At 44.9% G+C, this 16564-nt stretch overlaps 30 non-coding genes across 30 annotated transcripts; all 30 read right to left on the bottom strand.

Moving 5' to 3' along the window:
- Window positions 1-3433: 3433 nt before the first annotated feature.
- On the bottom strand, window positions 3434-3505 carry trnag-ucc (transfer RNA glycine (anticodon UCC)). Its single transcript has one exon. It is a non-coding gene; the product is annotated as a tRNA-Gly (tRNA).
- Window positions 3506-3754: 249 nt separating this feature from the next.
- Window positions 3755-3836, bottom strand: trnas-aga (transfer RNA serine (anticodon AGA)). Its single transcript has one exon. It is a non-coding gene; the product is annotated as a tRNA-Ser (tRNA).
- A 309-nt stretch (window positions 3837-4145) lies between these two features.
- Window positions 4146-4217, bottom strand: trnaq-cug (transfer RNA glutamine (anticodon CUG)). Its single transcript has one exon. It is a non-coding gene; the product is annotated as a tRNA-Gln (tRNA).
- Window positions 4218-4443: 226 nt separating this feature from the next.
- Window positions 4444-4526, bottom strand: trnal-cag (transfer RNA leucine (anticodon CAG)). The gene has a single exon. It is a non-coding gene; the product is annotated as a tRNA-Leu (tRNA).
- Window positions 4527-5164: 638 nt separating this feature from the next.
- On the bottom strand, window positions 5165-5236 carry trnaa-ugc (transfer RNA alanine (anticodon UGC)). Its single transcript has one exon. It is a non-coding gene; the product is annotated as a tRNA-Ala (tRNA).
- A 413-nt stretch (window positions 5237-5649) lies between these two features.
- Window positions 5650-5721, bottom strand: trnag-ucc (transfer RNA glycine (anticodon UCC)). Its single transcript has one exon. It is a non-coding gene; the product is annotated as a tRNA-Gly (tRNA).
- A 249-nt stretch (window positions 5722-5970) lies between these two features.
- Window positions 5971-6052, bottom strand: trnas-aga (transfer RNA serine (anticodon AGA)). Its single transcript has one exon. It is a non-coding gene; the product is annotated as a tRNA-Ser (tRNA).
- A 309-nt stretch (window positions 6053-6361) lies between these two features.
- On the bottom strand, window positions 6362-6433 carry trnaq-cug (transfer RNA glutamine (anticodon CUG)). The gene has a single exon. It is a non-coding gene; the product is annotated as a tRNA-Gln (tRNA).
- A 227-nt stretch (window positions 6434-6660) lies between these two features.
- Window positions 6661-6743, bottom strand: trnal-cag (transfer RNA leucine (anticodon CAG)). Its single transcript has one exon. It is a non-coding gene; the product is annotated as a tRNA-Leu (tRNA).
- Window positions 6744-7381: 638 nt separating this feature from the next.
- Window positions 7382-7453, bottom strand: trnaa-ugc (transfer RNA alanine (anticodon UGC)). Its single transcript has one exon. It is a non-coding gene; the product is annotated as a tRNA-Ala (tRNA).
- A 413-nt stretch (window positions 7454-7866) lies between these two features.
- On the bottom strand, window positions 7867-7938 carry trnag-ucc (transfer RNA glycine (anticodon UCC)). Its single transcript has one exon. It is a non-coding gene; the product is annotated as a tRNA-Gly (tRNA).
- A 249-nt stretch (window positions 7939-8187) lies between these two features.
- trnas-aga (transfer RNA serine (anticodon AGA)) lies at window positions 8188-8269 on the bottom strand. The gene has a single exon. It is a non-coding gene; the product is annotated as a tRNA-Ser (tRNA).
- A 309-nt stretch (window positions 8270-8578) lies between these two features.
- On the bottom strand, window positions 8579-8650 carry trnaq-cug (transfer RNA glutamine (anticodon CUG)). Its single transcript has one exon. It is a non-coding gene; the product is annotated as a tRNA-Gln (tRNA).
- A 227-nt stretch (window positions 8651-8877) lies between these two features.
- trnal-cag (transfer RNA leucine (anticodon CAG)) lies at window positions 8878-8960 on the bottom strand. Its single transcript has one exon. It is a non-coding gene; the product is annotated as a tRNA-Leu (tRNA).
- A 627-nt stretch (window positions 8961-9587) lies between these two features.
- Window positions 9588-9659, bottom strand: trnaa-ugc (transfer RNA alanine (anticodon UGC)). Its single transcript has one exon. It is a non-coding gene; the product is annotated as a tRNA-Ala (tRNA).
- A 413-nt stretch (window positions 9660-10072) lies between these two features.
- Window positions 10073-10144, bottom strand: trnag-ucc (transfer RNA glycine (anticodon UCC)). The gene has a single exon. It is a non-coding gene; the product is annotated as a tRNA-Gly (tRNA).
- A 249-nt stretch (window positions 10145-10393) lies between these two features.
- Window positions 10394-10475, bottom strand: trnas-aga (transfer RNA serine (anticodon AGA)). The gene has a single exon. It is a non-coding gene; the product is annotated as a tRNA-Ser (tRNA).
- Window positions 10476-10784: 309 nt separating this feature from the next.
- On the bottom strand, window positions 10785-10856 carry trnaq-cug (transfer RNA glutamine (anticodon CUG)). The gene has a single exon. It is a non-coding gene; the product is annotated as a tRNA-Gln (tRNA).
- Window positions 10857-11083: 227 nt separating this feature from the next.
- On the bottom strand, window positions 11084-11166 carry trnal-cag (transfer RNA leucine (anticodon CAG)). The gene has a single exon. It is a non-coding gene; the product is annotated as a tRNA-Leu (tRNA).
- Window positions 11167-11804: 638 nt separating this feature from the next.
- trnaa-ugc (transfer RNA alanine (anticodon UGC)) lies at window positions 11805-11876 on the bottom strand. The gene has a single exon. It is a non-coding gene; the product is annotated as a tRNA-Ala (tRNA).
- Window positions 11877-12289: 413 nt separating this feature from the next.
- On the bottom strand, window positions 12290-12361 carry trnag-ucc (transfer RNA glycine (anticodon UCC)). Its single transcript has one exon. It is a non-coding gene; the product is annotated as a tRNA-Gly (tRNA).
- Window positions 12362-12610: 249 nt separating this feature from the next.
- On the bottom strand, window positions 12611-12692 carry trnas-aga (transfer RNA serine (anticodon AGA)). Its single transcript has one exon. It is a non-coding gene; the product is annotated as a tRNA-Ser (tRNA).
- Window positions 12693-13001: 309 nt separating this feature from the next.
- trnaq-cug (transfer RNA glutamine (anticodon CUG)) lies at window positions 13002-13080 on the bottom strand. The gene has a single exon. It is a non-coding gene; the product is annotated as a tRNA-Gln (tRNA).
- A 226-nt stretch (window positions 13081-13306) lies between these two features.
- Window positions 13307-13389, bottom strand: trnal-cag (transfer RNA leucine (anticodon CAG)). The gene has a single exon. It is a non-coding gene; the product is annotated as a tRNA-Leu (tRNA).
- Window positions 13390-14030: 641 nt separating this feature from the next.
- On the bottom strand, window positions 14031-14102 carry trnaa-ugc (transfer RNA alanine (anticodon UGC)). Its single transcript has one exon. It is a non-coding gene; the product is annotated as a tRNA-Ala (tRNA).
- Window positions 14103-14515: 413 nt separating this feature from the next.
- On the bottom strand, window positions 14516-14587 carry trnag-ucc (transfer RNA glycine (anticodon UCC)). Its single transcript has one exon. It is a non-coding gene; the product is annotated as a tRNA-Gly (tRNA).
- Window positions 14588-14836: 249 nt separating this feature from the next.
- trnas-aga (transfer RNA serine (anticodon AGA)) lies at window positions 14837-14918 on the bottom strand. The gene has a single exon. It is a non-coding gene; the product is annotated as a tRNA-Ser (tRNA).
- Window positions 14919-15227: 309 nt separating this feature from the next.
- On the bottom strand, window positions 15228-15306 carry trnaq-cug (transfer RNA glutamine (anticodon CUG)). The gene has a single exon. It is a non-coding gene; the product is annotated as a tRNA-Gln (tRNA).
- A 226-nt stretch (window positions 15307-15532) lies between these two features.
- trnal-cag (transfer RNA leucine (anticodon CAG)) lies at window positions 15533-15615 on the bottom strand. Its single transcript has one exon. It is a non-coding gene; the product is annotated as a tRNA-Leu (tRNA).
- A 641-nt stretch (window positions 15616-16256) lies between these two features.
- On the bottom strand, window positions 16257-16328 carry trnaa-ugc (transfer RNA alanine (anticodon UGC)). The gene has a single exon. It is a non-coding gene; the product is annotated as a tRNA-Ala (tRNA).
- Between the last annotated feature and the right edge of the window lie 236 nt (window positions 16329-16564).

Below are 16564 nucleotides of genomic sequence, written 5' to 3'. Positions count from 1 at the left end.
GGGAGGTACACCAGCAGGGAAGAGAGATGTTTACGTGGCGACCGCTGTACACTCCGTGACTACACCGAGACTGACTGAACGACAGGCTACACTCATATGAACATTTTAGAATGGAGCTTTGGCCATAATACATCTTTTCAACCTCTGTAACTTATTTGTCGCTGCGTGGAAACATCGTTTCCTTCTCCTGCTGTCCGCTGGTAGCATTCAGCGTTTGTGCTGGACGTGGAAATGAAACTCACCGGGTGTCTGTGTGTCTCCGTCTGCTCTCTTCGCTACATCTTTTTCAGTATCTGTGAACATTAGACAGCGGAGGAAGTTTATAATCCAGCCACATCTACCTTTGACTCCTGCAGCACGCTGAAGCCAAAGATACACTGGTTTCAAAATACTGTTTTCCATAAACGTGCTGGCTCTGCGTCTAGTCTGAAGTCGTGTTCAGTTTGCAGTCATGGCAGCCACCTTCTCTATTCCTCAAACCCATGCACATTTTATTGCACTATATGAAACCCATAACGTTTCATTTAATTCAATTTTAAAACTGCATCCACGATATTTATTACTTTCAGATATGATTATTTAAACACGAAGACTGACGTGAATATTGTTTTAAAATATAAATGCATCCTAATCTCTGATACCAAAGCAAAATGCAGCTCTTCACTATCTATCTATTTATCTATCTATCTATCTATCTATCTATTTATCTATCTATCTGAGATTCTCATCATGGATGTGCAGCCAACAAATCTGCAGCAACTGTGTGATGTCATCATGTCAATATGGACCAGATCTCTGATGAATGTTTCCAGCTCTATGACACCAAGAATTAAGGCAGTTTTGAAGCTAACAGGGGGTCCAACTTGCTACTAGAAAGGTGTACCTAATAAATTGGTCAGTGAGTGTGTAACTGTGAAATTATCTACATGATTGATTTATCTTAACACCAGTAGTACTACTAGTTGTAATTATAATAAAACAATTCAGGACTTTTCAAAACAAAGTTACAAAGCAGTGGTTAAAACATTTCCATATTTTTTTTCAAAGCATAATTTGATAAAAAAAAAAATGTTTGCAGCTTGCAGCAACAAATGTTAACTAACACTTCAGAACACACATGCAATATAAATATAGAAGACACAAAAGTGCACATAAATCACTGCGATCATTTGCTGCTGGTTTATTGGAGGTTCCCAGCAACAGCCAGAAGAAGATCAGGGATGCAGCCTTTGTGAATTGCTCCCCAAAGCTGTGAAACACACCACCTATAGATATCAGGGAAGCTAGCTCGCTACATATTTTTTTAAGAGAAAACAAAAAACGTATCAGTTGTCTTTAGTCTTTAACTAGCTCTGACGCTCCTGATACAGGTCTGAAACTCTTTCTTTTTACACTTCACACTGCTGCAACTCACTTAATTTTATAGTTTTACAATTTTACGATTTTATGAATCAGTTCTGTTTTATGTTCATTCTTTCTATTTTTATATGTAGAAGCAGTGCTCTCTCTCTCTCTTTCTCTCTCTATATATATATGTATCGCTATTGGTCCAAAATCCAAAGTTATTCACAGTACTATTAGCATAAACCAGCAAATTTTACACATGACATCTTTCATGATGAATGCTGAAGTGAATCACCAAATCATATTCAGTGTTGAAGTAATGTGTGTCCCAGCCATAAGAGAGACATGGTCCTACATTTGTCACAGTATTTAAAAAATTTGACTGTTTAACCATGAACTACTGAAAAATACAACTTAATATGCAGGAATTTTATTTTTAACATTTTTATTTTTTGCAATGTTTCCTCAAATTATCAATTATCTAAATGACCAATTATAGCCAAATTAAAGTAGCCAATTAACCTAATCTGCATGTCTAATCTGAAACTGGATCACCCAGAGTAAATCGGAAGGGGCACAGGGAGAACATAGTCCACACAGAAAGGCACCAGCCGGTCAGCGGGTTCCTCCTGAGGTAACAGTGCTCACCACTGCACCACCATGTCCCTCCTTTCATTAGTAGACTTTTTTCCCTGCACACATGATGACTTCTCACAAGTGAAAATGTCTGCTGGGAAAGGGTCTACTTATTGGGGTGGGATTAGTTTTGGGTCGTGTTTTTCTTCCACCTCTGAGGTTTTCTCAACCCCAGAAAGTGGCGGACCCTTCTCCAGATGGAAGGCATCTTTGTTGTTTCTGAAGGCCTCTGCTCTGAGACTTCATTTGCCGTGGCGCTTTCCTGAAGGACTTTAATCTCCTCCGCCATTCTGTCACGGAGGGTGTCCTGCACAGCCTTTAAATTCTGCATCAGCTACAGGTCTGCTGACACTTTGTCTGCGTGAGCTTCGAGTTCAATGTTAAGATCACGCTGAACGTTGAGCTGAGATTTTAGCTCCTCCTGCTCTCTGTGAAAAGCTGTTTCATTTACAATGGCATTTTCCTGAAGGATTTTAATCTCTTCCGCCATTTTGTTACAGATGGCAGCCTGCTCAGCCCTCAAACTTTGCATCAGCTGCTGGTCTGCTGACACCCTGTCTGTGTGAGCCTTGATTTCATTGTGTAACTCAGGCTGAAGAGAGTCAGCTCCTTTCAGCTCCTCATTCAGCTCCTCCTTCTGAAGGACCTTCTTCTTCTTCTCTTTCATGGTGTCCCTCATCTGAACAGCCATCTTGTGTGTGCTGAGAGTTTCTGGGTCAGCGTATTTTTGAACCCTCTCCAGCTCTCTTCTTGTGTCTTTTTCCCTGTTGATGTACATTTCCTTCAGGGACTTCTGTTTGGCCAACTGCTGTTTTGTGGCTAAGTTGTTTCCTCTCACGGACATGGCCGGCCCACTCTCTTTGCAACAGGTTATCAAGTTCTGTAACCTGTTGAAAAAGTGCATCGCGTTCCATTAAGAGGTTCTGCTGAGGTTGACCTCTGCTCTGCTGTCTGTAGGGCCTCCTAATTCCTCTGAATTCCTGTGGTTGCTGCATTTTGTTTGGTCACTAAAATGAGTTCAAATTAATATGTTTTTTTTAGTTGCAGTTTTTCTCTGATGAAAGGATGTTCCTTGTATCAGTGTGGTCTGCCTCTGGGTTCTCTTGAAGCTGTCTCTTGCAGTTGTGTCAAACAATGAATATGTCCATCACAGTTGCATTTTACAAGTTTCACCGCTGGGGGCTGCTTTGAAATCTCTTATCTCCGACTAACAGACTAATATATTGGTGATTGGCTGAGCACATTGGTGGTTGTTATTGGTTTGTTGTTTTGGTTATTTTATTGGCTTTGAGAGCCAGAGGTTAAAATGAGACTGCCATGGAATGACAGCAAAGCTGGGTGAATTTCTTGCAGCACTATACCACCAATCACTGCGGAGAAGTGGAACATTTGCTGGCTTTGTGCTGACTTTCTGTCAACAAAAGCAGGCAACAGTACACTGGCAGAAAAGGACTGCGATGGCCGGGAATCAAACCCGGGTCAACTGCTTGGAAGGCAGCTATGCTTACCACTATACCACCATCGCTGGGCAAAAGGCATTTTACTGCAAATTCAGCAATTTATCTGAGCATTGAGACTGAATAGAGCACATAAGGATTGGAAGGTATCGATAAAGGAGCAACACACAAGAGGGAGCGCCCACTAACTCAACAGTTATCATTAAAGCATCACTTGGTTTGCTTTGACACTGATACATTTCCCAGACACACCTGTGGGTGCAGTAGTCTGCAAATGCCTCATTGGTGGGCGCCTACTGCTGAAAAGTGGTGCCTCACGTTGTCGGCAGGATTCGAACCTGCGCGGGGAAACCCCAATGGATTTCTAGTCCATCGCCTTAACCACTCGGCCACGACAACCACAGATATGCTTTTAAACTGACTTCCCATCGCTGCGCCAAAAGCAATTGACTGCAAAGTTGGCACTTTATTGAGGCAATATTTTAAATGAAATGAAAATATTGTAAGGATTACAACTATTATCAAAGCATGACTTTGTGATACTCTTCTAAGTTGCACCTGAAATGTGTCAGTAGGTGCCCTGTTGCAGTGTCACGTAACATGCAACGTTTCCAAGGAAGAAGCCCTGGCTATCCGGAGTGCAATTCCAAGCCGAGATTGGGATGGTGGAGGGACTCATCCTTTAGCCCCATACTGTGGTTATAAAGCAGGTTCCACCGAGACTTGAACTCGGATTACTGGATTCAGAGTCCAGAGTGCTAACCATTACACCATGGAACCTTCATGTTGATTGAGAGAGCGTTTCTGGCATGATATCAGCATGCATGTGGTCATCATTCACAAATAAACAACAAAGAAGGTATCCCAAACAGAGTGTAGAAGCTGTGAAATGCTTGTGCAGTGCAAGTAGTAAGAAGACTGGAGTTGGTCATATGAGTGACATTAGTGCTCACTTTACTTCCCCGCTATCAGGTTACAAGCACTGCCTCCAGTGAAAAACTCCAGCTGTCAGAAGTGGGATTCCAACCCACGCCTCCAGGGGAGACTGCGACCTGAACGCAGCGCCTTAGACCGCTCGGCCATCCTGACATCACGTACCTTTAATCTTTCTATTAAAAAAAAAAAAGCCGGCATATGAATAGCAATATTCTTCATTTGATTCATCTCAAAAAACTAGAGTTATGGCCCTGCAGATGTATGCCTTGGCCAACCAGTAAAGTTGCAGTTTACATGTAGGTGAAGATTGTCAGTCATCCAGGTCATGGTTATCTTAAGTGCTTTATCGTAGGCAACTGGACTTGCTTGAGTTTCTTGCAGACATTTGGCATCTCATCCAAGAGGTTTCTTCAATTCTGGGTGTGAACCCTTAATCCAAGAGGTTTCTTGAGTTCTGGGTGTGAAACCCTTACAGAGTCGTTGAGGTGACATGTGAGGCTCTGACTTTCAGAGTCGTTAAGGTCACCTGAGAGTCGTTGACCCACCCGGCCATGTTGTGCGTCATTAGGGTTAGATGGGTCCAGGTGTGAATGGGCGTAAAGTTGTCTGAGGAGGGATCCCAAGACTGCTGGTCAGGGTTGCACACAAGTTAAGTTAATCTTCCACAGTGCGTGTTACTTACCTGTGTGATACTCAATACCTCCCATTTGAGGGTGGCTGTGATTCCGTGTTGTTTTTTGGGAGTTCATGAGCCAACAGATTCATCCTTATTCCGTCACCATAATACCTGTTGGAGATGCCGGGGATTGAACCCGGGGCCTCATACATGCAAAGCATGCGCTCTACCACTGAGCTACATCCCCAGCGAGCACTGTACTCAATTGATTTTCTTTGACGATGCCTGAATGGAAGAAGCAATCTGATCAAGATACTGATGTAACCCTAGTAAAGGGCTTTGAAACTTGTAAAATGCAACTGCGATGGACAGACATCAAACTGTGGCAGCTGCTTTGAAATCTCTTATCTCCGACTAACAGACTAATATATGGGTGACTGGCTGAGCACATTGGTGGTTGTTATTGGTTTGTTGTTTTGGTTATTTTATTGGCTTTGAGAGCCAGAGGTTAAAATGAGACTGCCATGGAATGACAGCAAAGCTGGGTGAATTTCTTGCAGCACTATACCACCAATCACTGCGGAGAAGTGGAACATTTGCTGGCTTTGTGCTGACTTTCTGTCAACAAAAGCAGGCAACAGTACACTGGCAGAAAAGGACTGCGATGGCCGGGAATCGAACCCGGGTCAACTGCTTGGAAGGCAGCTATGCTTACCACTATACCACCATCGCTGGGCGAAAGGCATTTTACTGCAAATTCAGCAATTTATCTGAGCATTGAGACTGAATAGAGCACATAAGGATTGGAAGGTATCGATCAAGGGGCAACACACAAGAGGGAGCGCCCACTAACTCAACAGTTATCATTAAAGCATCACTTGGTTTGCTTTGACACTGATACATTTCCCAGACACACCTGTGGGTGCAGTAGTCTGCAAATGCCTCATTGGTGGGCGCCTACTGCTGCAAAGTGGTGCCTCTCGTTGTCGGCAGGATTCGAACCTGCGCGGGGAAACCCCAATGGATTTCTAGTCCATCGCCTTAACCACTCGGCCACGACAACCACAGATATGCTTTTAAACTGACTTCCCATCGCTGCGCCAAAAGCAACTGACTGCAAAGTCGGCATTTTATTGAGGCAATATTTTAAATGAAATGAAAATATTGTAAGGATTACAACCATTATCAAAGCATGACTTTGTGATACTCTTCTAAGTTGCACCTGAAATGTGTCAGTAGGTGCCCTGTTGCAGTGTCACGTAACATGCAACGTTTCCAAGGAAGAAGCCCTGGCTATCCGGAGTGCAATTCCAAGCCGAGATTGGGATGGTGGAGGGACTCATCCTTTAGCCCCATACTGTGGTTATAAAGCAGGTTCCACCGAGACTTGAACTCGGATTACTGGATTCAGAGTCCAGAGTGCTAACCATTACACCATGGAACCTTCATGTTGATTGACAGAGCGTTTCTGGCATGATATCAGCATGCATGTGGTCATCATTCACAAATAAACAACAAAGAAGGTATCCCAAACAGAGTGTAGAAGCTGTGAAATGCTTGTGCAGTGCAAGTAGTAAGAAGACTGGAGTTGGTCATATGAGTGACATTAGTGCTCACTTTACTTCCCCGCTATCAGGTTACAAGCACTGCCTCCAGTGAAAAAGCTCCAGCTGTCAGAAGTGGGATTCGAACCCACGCCTCCAGGGGAGACTGTGACCTGAACGCAGCGCCTTAGACCGCTCGGCCATCCTGACATCACGTACCTTTAATCTTTCTATTAAAAAAAAAAAAGCCGGCATATGAATAGCAATATTCTTCATTTGATTCATCTCAAAAAACTAGAGTTATGGCCCTGCAGATGTATGCCTTGGCCAACCAGTAAAGTTGCAGTTTACATGTAGGTGAAGATTGTCAGTCATCCAGGTCATGGTTATCTTAAGTGCTTTATCGTAGGCAAGTGGACTTGCTTGAGTTTCTTGCAGACATTTGGCATCTCATCCAAGAGGTTTCTTCAATTCTGGGTGTGAACCCTTAATCCAAGAGGTTTCTTGAGTTCTGGGTGTGAAACCCTTACAGAGTCGTTGAGGTGACATGTGAGGCTCTGACTTTCAGAGTCGTTAAGGTCACCTGAGAGTCGTTGACCCACCCGGCCATGTTGTGCGTCATTAGGGTTAGATGGGTCCAGGTGTGAATGGGCGTAAAGTTGTCTGAGGAGGGATCCCAAGACTGCTGGTCAGGGTTGCACACAAGTTAAGTTAATCTTCCACAGTGCGTGTTACTTACCTGTGTGATACTCAATACCTCCCATTTGAGGGTGGCTGTGATTCCGTGTTGTTTTTTGGGAGTTCATGAGCCAACAGATTCATCCTTATTCCGTCACCATAATACCTGTTGGAGATGCCGGGGATTGAACCCGGGGCCTCATACATGCAAAGCATGCGCTCTACCACTGAGCTACATCCCCAGCGAGCACTGTACTCAATTGATTTTCTTTGACGATGCCTGAATGGAAGAAGCAATCTGATCAAGATACTGATGTAACCCTAGTAAAGGGCTTTGAAACTTGTAAAATGCAACTGCGATGGACAGACATCAAACTGTGGCAGCTGCTTTGAAATCTCTTATCTCCGACTAACAGACTAATATATGGGTGACTGGCTGAGCACATTGGTGGTTGTTATTGGTTTGTTGTTTTGGTTATTTTATTGGCTTTGAGAGCCAGAGGTTAAAATGAGACTGCCATGGAATGACAGCAAAGCTGGGTGAATTTCTTGCAGCACTATACCACCAATCACTGCGGAGAAGTGAAACATTTGCTGGCTTTGTGCTGACTTTCTGTCAACAAAAGCAGGCAACAGTACACTGGCAGAAAAGGACTGCGATGGCCGGGAATCGAACCCGGGTCAACTGCTTGGAAGGCAGCTATGCTTACCACTATACCACCATCGCTGGGCGAAAGGCATTTTACTGCAAATTCAGCAATTTATCTGAGCATTGAGACTGAATAGAGCACATAAGGATTGGAAGGTATCGATCAAGGGGCAACACACAAGAGGGAGCGCCCACTAACTCAACAGTTATCATTAAAGCATCACTTGGTTTGCTTTGACACTGATACATTTCCCAGACACACCTGTGGGTGCAGTAGTCTGCAAATGCCTCATTGGTGGGCGCCTACTGCTGCAAAGTGGTGCCTCTCGTTGTCGGCAGGATTCGAACCTGCGCGGGGAAACCCCAATGGATTTCTAGTCCATCGCCTTAACCACTCGGCCACGACAACCACAGATATGCTTTTAAACTGACTTCCCATCGCTGCGCCAAAAGCAACTGACTGCAAAGTCGGCATTTTATTGAGGCAATATTTTAAATGAAATGAAAATATTGTAAGGATTACAACCATTATCAAAGCATGACTTTGTGATACTCTTCTAAGTTGCACCTGAAATGTGTCAGTAGGTGCCCTGTTGCAGTGTCACGTAACATGCAACGTTTCCAAGGAAGAAGCCCTGGCTATCCGGAGTGCAATTCCAAGCCGAGATTGGGATGGTGGAGGGACTCATCCTTTAGCCCCATACTGTGGTTATAAAGCAGGTTCCACCGAGACTTGAACTCGGATTACTGGATTCAGAGTCCAGAGTGCTAACCATTACACCATGGAACCTTCATGTTGATTGACAGAGCGTTTCTGGCATGATATCAGCATGCATGTGGTCATCATTCACAAATAAACAACAAAGAAGGTATCCCAAACAGAGTGTAGAAGCTGTGAAATGCTTGTGCAGTGCAAGTAGTAAGAAGACTGGAGTTGGTCATATGAGTGACATTAGTGCTCACTTTACTTCCCCGCTATCAGGTTACAAGCACTGCCTCCAGTGAAAAAGCTCCAGCTGTCAGAAGTGGGATTCGAACCCACGCCTCCAGGGGAGACTGTGACCTGAACGCAGCGCCTTAGACCGCTCGGCCATCCTGACATCACGTACCTTTAATCTTTCTATTAAAAAAAAAAAAGCCGGCATATGAATAGCAATATTCTTCATTTGATTCATCTCAAAAAACTAGAGTTATGGCCCTGCAGATGTATGCCTTGGCCAACCAGTAAAGTTGCAGTTTACATGTAGGTGAAGATTGTCAGTCATCCAGGTCATGGTTATCTTAAGTGCTTTATCGTAGGCAAGTGGACTTGCTTGAGTTTCTTGCAGACATTTGGCATCTCATCCAAGAGGTTTCTTCAATTCTGGGTGTGAACCCTTAATCCAAGAGGTTTCTTGAGTTCTGGGTGTGAAACCCTTACAGAGTCGTTGAGGTGACATGTGAGGCTCTGACTTTCAGAGTCGTTAAGGTCACCTGAGAGTCGTTGACCCACCCGGCCATGTTGTGCGTCATTAGGGTTAGATGGGTCCAGGTGTGAATGGGCGTAAAGTTGTCTGAGGAGGGATCCCAAGACTGCTGGTCAGGGTTGCACACATCTTCCACAGTGCGTGTTACTTACCTGTGTGATACTCAATACCTCCCATTTGAGGGTGGCTGTGATTCCGTGTTGTTTTTTGGGAGTTCATGAGCCAACAGATTCATCCTTATTCCGTCACCATAATACCTGTTGGAGATGCCGGGGATTGAACCCGGGGCCTCATACATGCAAAGCATGCGCTCTACCACTGAGCTACATCCCCAGCGAGCACTGTACTCAATTGATTTTCTTTGACGATGCCTGAATGGAAGAAGCAATCTGATCAAGATACTGATGTAACCCTAGTAAAGGGCTTTGAAACTTGTAAAATGCAACTGCGATGGACAGACATCAAACTGTGGCAGCTGCTTTGAAATCTCTTATCTCCGACTAACAGACTAATATATGGGTGACTGGCTGAGCACATTGGTGGTTGTTATTGGTTTGTTGTTTTGGTTATTTTATTGGCTTTGAGAGCCAGAGGTTAAAATGAGACTGCCATGGAATGACAGCAAAGCTGGGTGAATTTCTTGCAGCACTATACCACCAATCACTGCGGAGAAGTGGAACATTTGCTGGCTTTGTGCTGACTTTCTGTCAACAAAAGCAGGCAACAGTACACTGGCAGAAAAGGACTGCGATGGCCGGGAATCGAACCCGGGTCAACTGCTTGGAAGGCAGCTATGCTTACCACTATACCACCATCGCTGGGCGAAAGGCATTTTACTGCAAATTCAGCAATTTATCTGAGCATTGAGACTGAATAGAGCACATAAGGATTGGAAGGTATCGATCAAGGGGCAACACACAAGAGGGAGCGCCCACTAACTCAACAGTTATCATTAAAGCATCACTTGGTTTGCTTTGACACTGATACATTTCCCAGACACACCTGTGGGTGCAGTAGTCTGCAAATGCCTCATTGGTGGGCGCCTACTGCTGCAAAGTGGTGCCTCTCGTTGTCGGCAGGATTCGAACCTGCGCGGGGAAACCCCAATGGATTTCTAGTCCATCGCCTTAACCACTCGGCCACGACAACCACAGATATGCTTTTAAACTGACTTCCCATCGCTGCGCCAAAAGCAACTGACTGCAAAGTCGGCATTTTATTGAGGCAATATTTTAAATGAAATGAAAATATTGTAAGGATTACAACCATTATCAAAGCATGACTTTGTGATACTCTTCTAAGTTGCACCTGAAATGTGTCAGTAGGTGCCCTGTTGCAGTGTCACGTAACATGCAACGTTTCCAAGGAAGAAGCCCTGGCTATCCGGAGTGCAATTCCAAGCCGAGATTGGGATGGTGGAGGGACTCATCCTTTAGCCCCATACTGTGGTTATAAAGCAGGTTCCACCGAGACTTGAACTCGGATTACTGGATTCAGAGTCCAGAGTGCTAACCATTACACCATGGAACCTTCATGTTGATTGACAGAGCGTTTCTGGCATGATATCAGCATGCATGTGGTCATCATTCACAAATAAACAACAAAGAAGGTATCCCAAACAGAGTGTAGAAGCTGTGAAATGCTTGTGCAGTGCAAGTAGTAAGAAGACTGGAGTTGGTCATATGAGTGACATTAGTGCTCACTTTACTTCCCCGCTATCAGGTTACAAGCACTGCCTCCAGTGAAAAAGCTCCAGCTGTCAGAAGTGGGATTCGAACCCACGCCTCCAGGGGAGACTGCGACCTGAACGCAGCGCCTTAGACCGCTCGGCCATCCTGACATCACGTACCTTTAATCTTTCTATTAAAAAAAAAAAAGCCGGCATATGAATAGCAATATTCTTCATTTGATTCATCTCAAAAAACTAGAGTTATGGCCCTGCAGATGTATGCCTTGGCCAACCAGTAAAGTTGCAGTTTACATGTTGGTGAAGATTGTCAGTCATCCAGGTCATGGTTATCTTAAGTGCTTTATCGTAGGCAAGTGGACTTGCTTGAGTTTCTTGCAGACATTTGGCATCTCATCCAAGAGGTTTCTTCAATTCTGGGTGTGAACCCTTAATCCAAGAGGTTTCTTGAGTTCTGGGTGTGAAACCCTTACAGAGTCGTTGAGGTGACATGTGAGGCTCTGACTTTCAGAGTCGTTAAGGTCACCTGAGAGTCGTTGACCCACCCGGCCATGTTGTGCGTCATTAGGGTTAGATGGGTCCAGGTGTGAATGGGCGTAAAGTTGTCTGAGGAGGGATCCCAAGACTGCTGGTCAGGGTTGCACACAAGTTAAGTTAATCTTCCACAGTGCGTGTTACTTACCTGTGTGATACTCAATACCTCCCATTTGAGGGTGGCTGTGATTCCGTGTTGTTTTCTGGGAGTTCATGAGCCAACAGATTCATCCTTATTCCGTCACCATAATACCTGTTGGAGATGCCGGGGATTGAACCCGGGGCCTCATACATGCAAAGCATGCGCTCTACCACTGAGCTACATCCCCAGCGAGCACTGCACTCAATTGATTTTCTTTGACGATGCCTGAATGGAAGAAGCAATCTGATCAAGATACTGATGTAACCCTAGTAAAGGGCTTTGAAACTTGTAAAATGCAACTGCGATGGACAGACATCAAACTGTGGCAGCTGCTTTGAAATCTCTTATCTCCGACTAACAGACTAATATATGGGTGATTGGCTGAGCACATTGGTGGTTGTTATTGGTTTGTTGTTTTGGTTATTTTATTGGCTTTGAGAGCCAGAGGTTAAAATGAGACTGCCATGGAATGACAGCAAAGCTGGGTGAATTTCTTGCAGCACTATACCACCAATCACTGCGGAGAAGTGGAACATTTGCTGGCTTTGTGCTGACTTTCTGTCAACAAAAGCAGGCAACAGTACACTGGCAGAAAAGGACTGCGATGGCCGGGAATCGAACCCGGGTCAACTGCTTGGAAGGCAGCTATGCTTACCACTATACCACCATCGCTGGGCGAAAGGCATTTTACTGCAAATTCAGCAATTTATCTGAGCATTGAGACTGAATAGAGCACATAAGGATTGGAAGGTATCGATCAAGGGGCAACACACAAGAGGGAGCGCCCACTAACTCAACAGTTATCATTAAAGCATCACTTGGTTTGCTTTGACACTGATACATTTCCCAGACACACCTGTGGGTGCAGTAGTCTGCAAATGCCTCATTGGTGGGCGCCTACTGCTGAAAAGTGGTGCCTCTCGTTGTCGGCAGGATTCGAACCTGCGCGGGGAAACCCCAATGGATTTCTAGTCCATCGCCTTAACCACTCGGCCACAACAACCACAGATATGCTTTTAAACTGACTTCCCATCGCTGCGCCAAAAGCAACTGACTGCAAAGTCGGCATTTTATTAAGGCAATATTTTAAATGAAATGAAAATATTGTAAGGATTACAACCATTATCAAAGCATGACTTTGTGATACTCTTCTAAGTTGCACCTGAAATGTGTCAGTAGGTGCCCTGTTGCAGTGTCACGTAACATGCAACGTTTCCAAGGAAGAAGCCCTGGCTATCCGGAGTGCAATTCCAAGCCGAGATTGGGATGGTGGAGGGACTCATCCTTTAGCCCCATACTGTGGTTATAAAGCAGGTTCCACCGAGACTTGAACTCGGATTACTGGATTCAGAGTCCAGAGTGCAGAGTGCTAACCATTACACCATGGAACCTTCATGTTGATTGAGAGAGCGTTTCTGGCATGATATCAGCATGCATGTGGTCATCATTCACAAATAAACAACAAAGAAGGTATCCCAAACAGAGTGTAGAAGCTGTGAAATGCTTGTGCAGTGCAAGTAGTAAGAAGACTGGAGTTGGTCATATGAGTGACAGTAGTGCTCACTTTACTTGCCCGCTATCAGGTTACAAGCACTGCCTCCAGTGAAAAGCTGCAGCTGTCAGAAGTGGGATTCGAACCCACGCCTCCAGGGGAGACTGCGACCTGAACGCAGCGCCTTAGACCGCTCGGCCATCCTGACATCACGTACCTTTAATCTTTCTATTAAAAAAAAAAAAAAAGCCGGCATATGAATAGCAATATTCTTCATTTGATTTATCTCAAAAAACTAGAGTTATGGCCCTGCAGATGTATGCCTTGGCCAACCAGTAAAGTTGCAGTTTACATGTAGGTGAAGATTGTCAGTCATCCAGGTCATGGTTATCTTAAGTGCTTTATCGTAGGCAAGTGGACTTGCTTGAGTTTCTTGCAGACATTTGGCATCTCATCCAAGAGGTTTCTTCAATTCTGGGTGTGAACCCTTAATCCAAGAGGTTTCTTGAGTTCTGGGTGTGAAACCCTTACAGAGTCGTTGAGGTGACATGTGAGGCTCTGACTTTCAGAGTCGTTAAGGTCACCTGAGAGTCGTTGACCCACCCGGCCATGTTGTGCGTCATTAGGGTTAGATGGGTCCAGGTGTGAATGGGCGTAAAGTTGTCTGAGGAGGGATCCCAAGACTGCTGGTCAGGGTTGCACACAAGTTAAGTTAATCTTCCACAGTGCGTGTTACTTACCTGTGTGATACTCAATACCTCCCATTTGAGGGTGGCTGTGATTCCGTGTTGTTTTCTGGGAGTTCATGAGCCAACAGATTCATCCTTATTCCGTCACCATAATACCTGTTGGAGATGCCGGGGATTGAACCCGGGGCCTCATACATGCAAAGCATGCGCTCTACCACTGAGCTACATCCCCAGCGAGCACTGCACTCAATTGATTTTCTTTGACGATGCCTGAATGGAAGAAGCAATCTGATCAAGATACTGATGTAACCCTAGTAAAGGGCTTTGAAACTTGTAAAATGCAACTGCGATGGACAGACATCAAACTGTGGCAGCTGCTTTGAAATCTCTTATCTCCGACTAACAGACTAATATATGGGTGATTGGCTGAGCACATTGGTGGTTGTTATTGGTTTGTTGTTTTGGTTATTTTATTGGCTTTGAGAGCCAGAGGTTAAAATGAGACTGCCATGGAATGACAGCAAAGCTGGGTGAATTTCTTGCAGCACTATACCACCAATCACTGCGGAGAAGTGGAACATTTGCTGGCTTTGTGCTGACTTTCTGTCAACAAAAGCAGGCAACAGTACACTGGCAGAAAAGGACTGCGATGGCCGGGAATCGAACCCGGGTCAACTGCTTGGAAGGCAGCTATGCTTACCACTATACCACCATCGCTGGGCGAAAGGCATTTTACTGCAAATTCAGCAATTTATCTGAGCATTGAGACTGAATAGAGCACATAAGGATTGGAAGGTATCGATCAAGGGGCAACACACAAGAGGGAGCGCCCACTAACTCAACAGTTATCATTAAAGCATCACTTGGTTTGCTTTGACACTGATACATTTCCCAGACACACCTGTGGGTGCAGTAGTCTGCAAATGCCTCATTGGTGGGCGCCTACTGCTGAAAAGTGGTGCCTCTCGTTGTCGGCAGGATTCGAACCTGCGCGGGGAAACCCCAATGGATTTCTAGTCCATCGCCTTAACCACTCGGCCACAACAACCACAGATATGCTTTTAAACTGACTTCCCATCGCTGCGCCAAAAGCAACTGACTGCAAAGTCGGCATTTTATTAAGGCAATATTTTAAATGAAATGAAAATATTGTAAGGATTACAACCATTATCAAAGCATGACTTTGTGATACTCTTCTAAGTTGCACCTGAAATGTGTCAGTAGGTGCCCTGTTGCAGTGTCACGTAACATGCAACGTTTCCAAGGAAGAAGCCCTGGCTATCCGGAGTGCAATTCCAAGCCGAGATTGGGATGGTGGAGGGACTCATCCTTTAGCCCCATACTGTGGTTATAAAGCAGGTTCCACCGAGACTTGAACTCGGATTACTGGATTCAGAGTCCAGAGTGCAGAGTGCTAACCATTACACCATGGAACCTTCATGTTGATTGAGAGAGCGTTTCTGGCATGATATCAGCATGCATGTGGTCATCATTCACAAATAAACAACAAAGAAGGTATCCCAAACAGAGTGTAGAAGCTGTGAAATGCTTGTGCAGTGCAAGTAGTAAGAAGACTGGAGTTGGTCATATGAGTGACAGTAGTGCTCACTTTACTTGCCCGCTATCAGGTTACAAGCACTGCCTCCAGTGAAAAGCTGCAGCTGTCAGAAGTGGGATTCGAACCCACGCCTCCAGGGGAGACTGCGACCTGAACGCAGCGCCTTAGACCGCTCGGCCATCCTGACATCACGTACCTTTAATCTTTCTATTAAAAAAAAAAAAAAAGCCGGCATATGAATAGCAATATTCTTCATTTGATTTATCTCAAAAAACTAGAGTTATGGCCCTGCAGATGTATGCCTTGGCCAACCAGTAAAGTTGCAGTTTACATGTAGGTGAAGATTGTCAGTCATCCAGGTCATGGTTATCTTAAGTGCTTTATCGTAGGCAAGTGGACTTGCTTGAGTTTCTTGCAGACATTTGGCATCTCATCCAAGAGGTTTCTTCAATTCTGGGTGTGAACCCTTAATCCAAGAGGTTTCTTGAGTTCTGGGTGTGAAACCCTTACAGAGTCGTTGAGGTGACATGTGAGGCTCTGACTTTCAGAGTCGTTAAGGTCACCTGAGAGTCGTTGACCCACCCGGCCATGTTGTGCGTCATTAGGGTTAGATGGGTCCAGGTGTGAATGGGCGTAAAGTTGTCTGAGGAGGGATCCCAAGACTGCTGGTCAGGGTTGCACACAAGTTAAGTTAATCTTCCACAGTGCGTGTTACTTACCTGTGTGATACTCAATACCTCCCATTTGAGGGTGGCTGTGATTCCGTGTTGTTTTCTGGGAGTTCATGAGCCAACAGATTCATCCTTATTCCGTCACCATAATACCTGTTGGAGATGCCGGGGATTGAACCCGGGGCCTCATACATGCAAAGCATGCGCTCTACCACTGAGCTACATCCCCAGCGAGCACTGCACTCAATTGATTTTCTTTGACGATGCCTGAATGGAAGAAGCAATCTGATCAAGATACTGATGTAACCCTAGTAAAGGGCTTTGAAACTTGTAAAATGCAACTGCGATGGACAGACATCAAACTGTGGCAGCTGCTTTGAAATCTCTTATCTCCGACTAACAGACTAATATATGGGTGATTGGCTGAGCACATTGGTGGTTGTTATTGGTTTGTTGTTTTGGTTA

Source organism: Epinephelus lanceolatus, chromosome 20 (assembly GCF_041903045.1).
Source record: "Epinephelus lanceolatus isolate andai-2023 chromosome 20, ASM4190304v1, whole genome shotgun sequence".
Taxonomy (NCBI): domain Eukaryota; kingdom Metazoa; phylum Chordata; class Actinopteri; order Perciformes; family Serranidae; genus Epinephelus; species Epinephelus lanceolatus.
The sequence above is the reverse complement of the archived record's forward strand: the minus strand, read 5'-3'. Positions and strand labels throughout refer to the sequence as shown.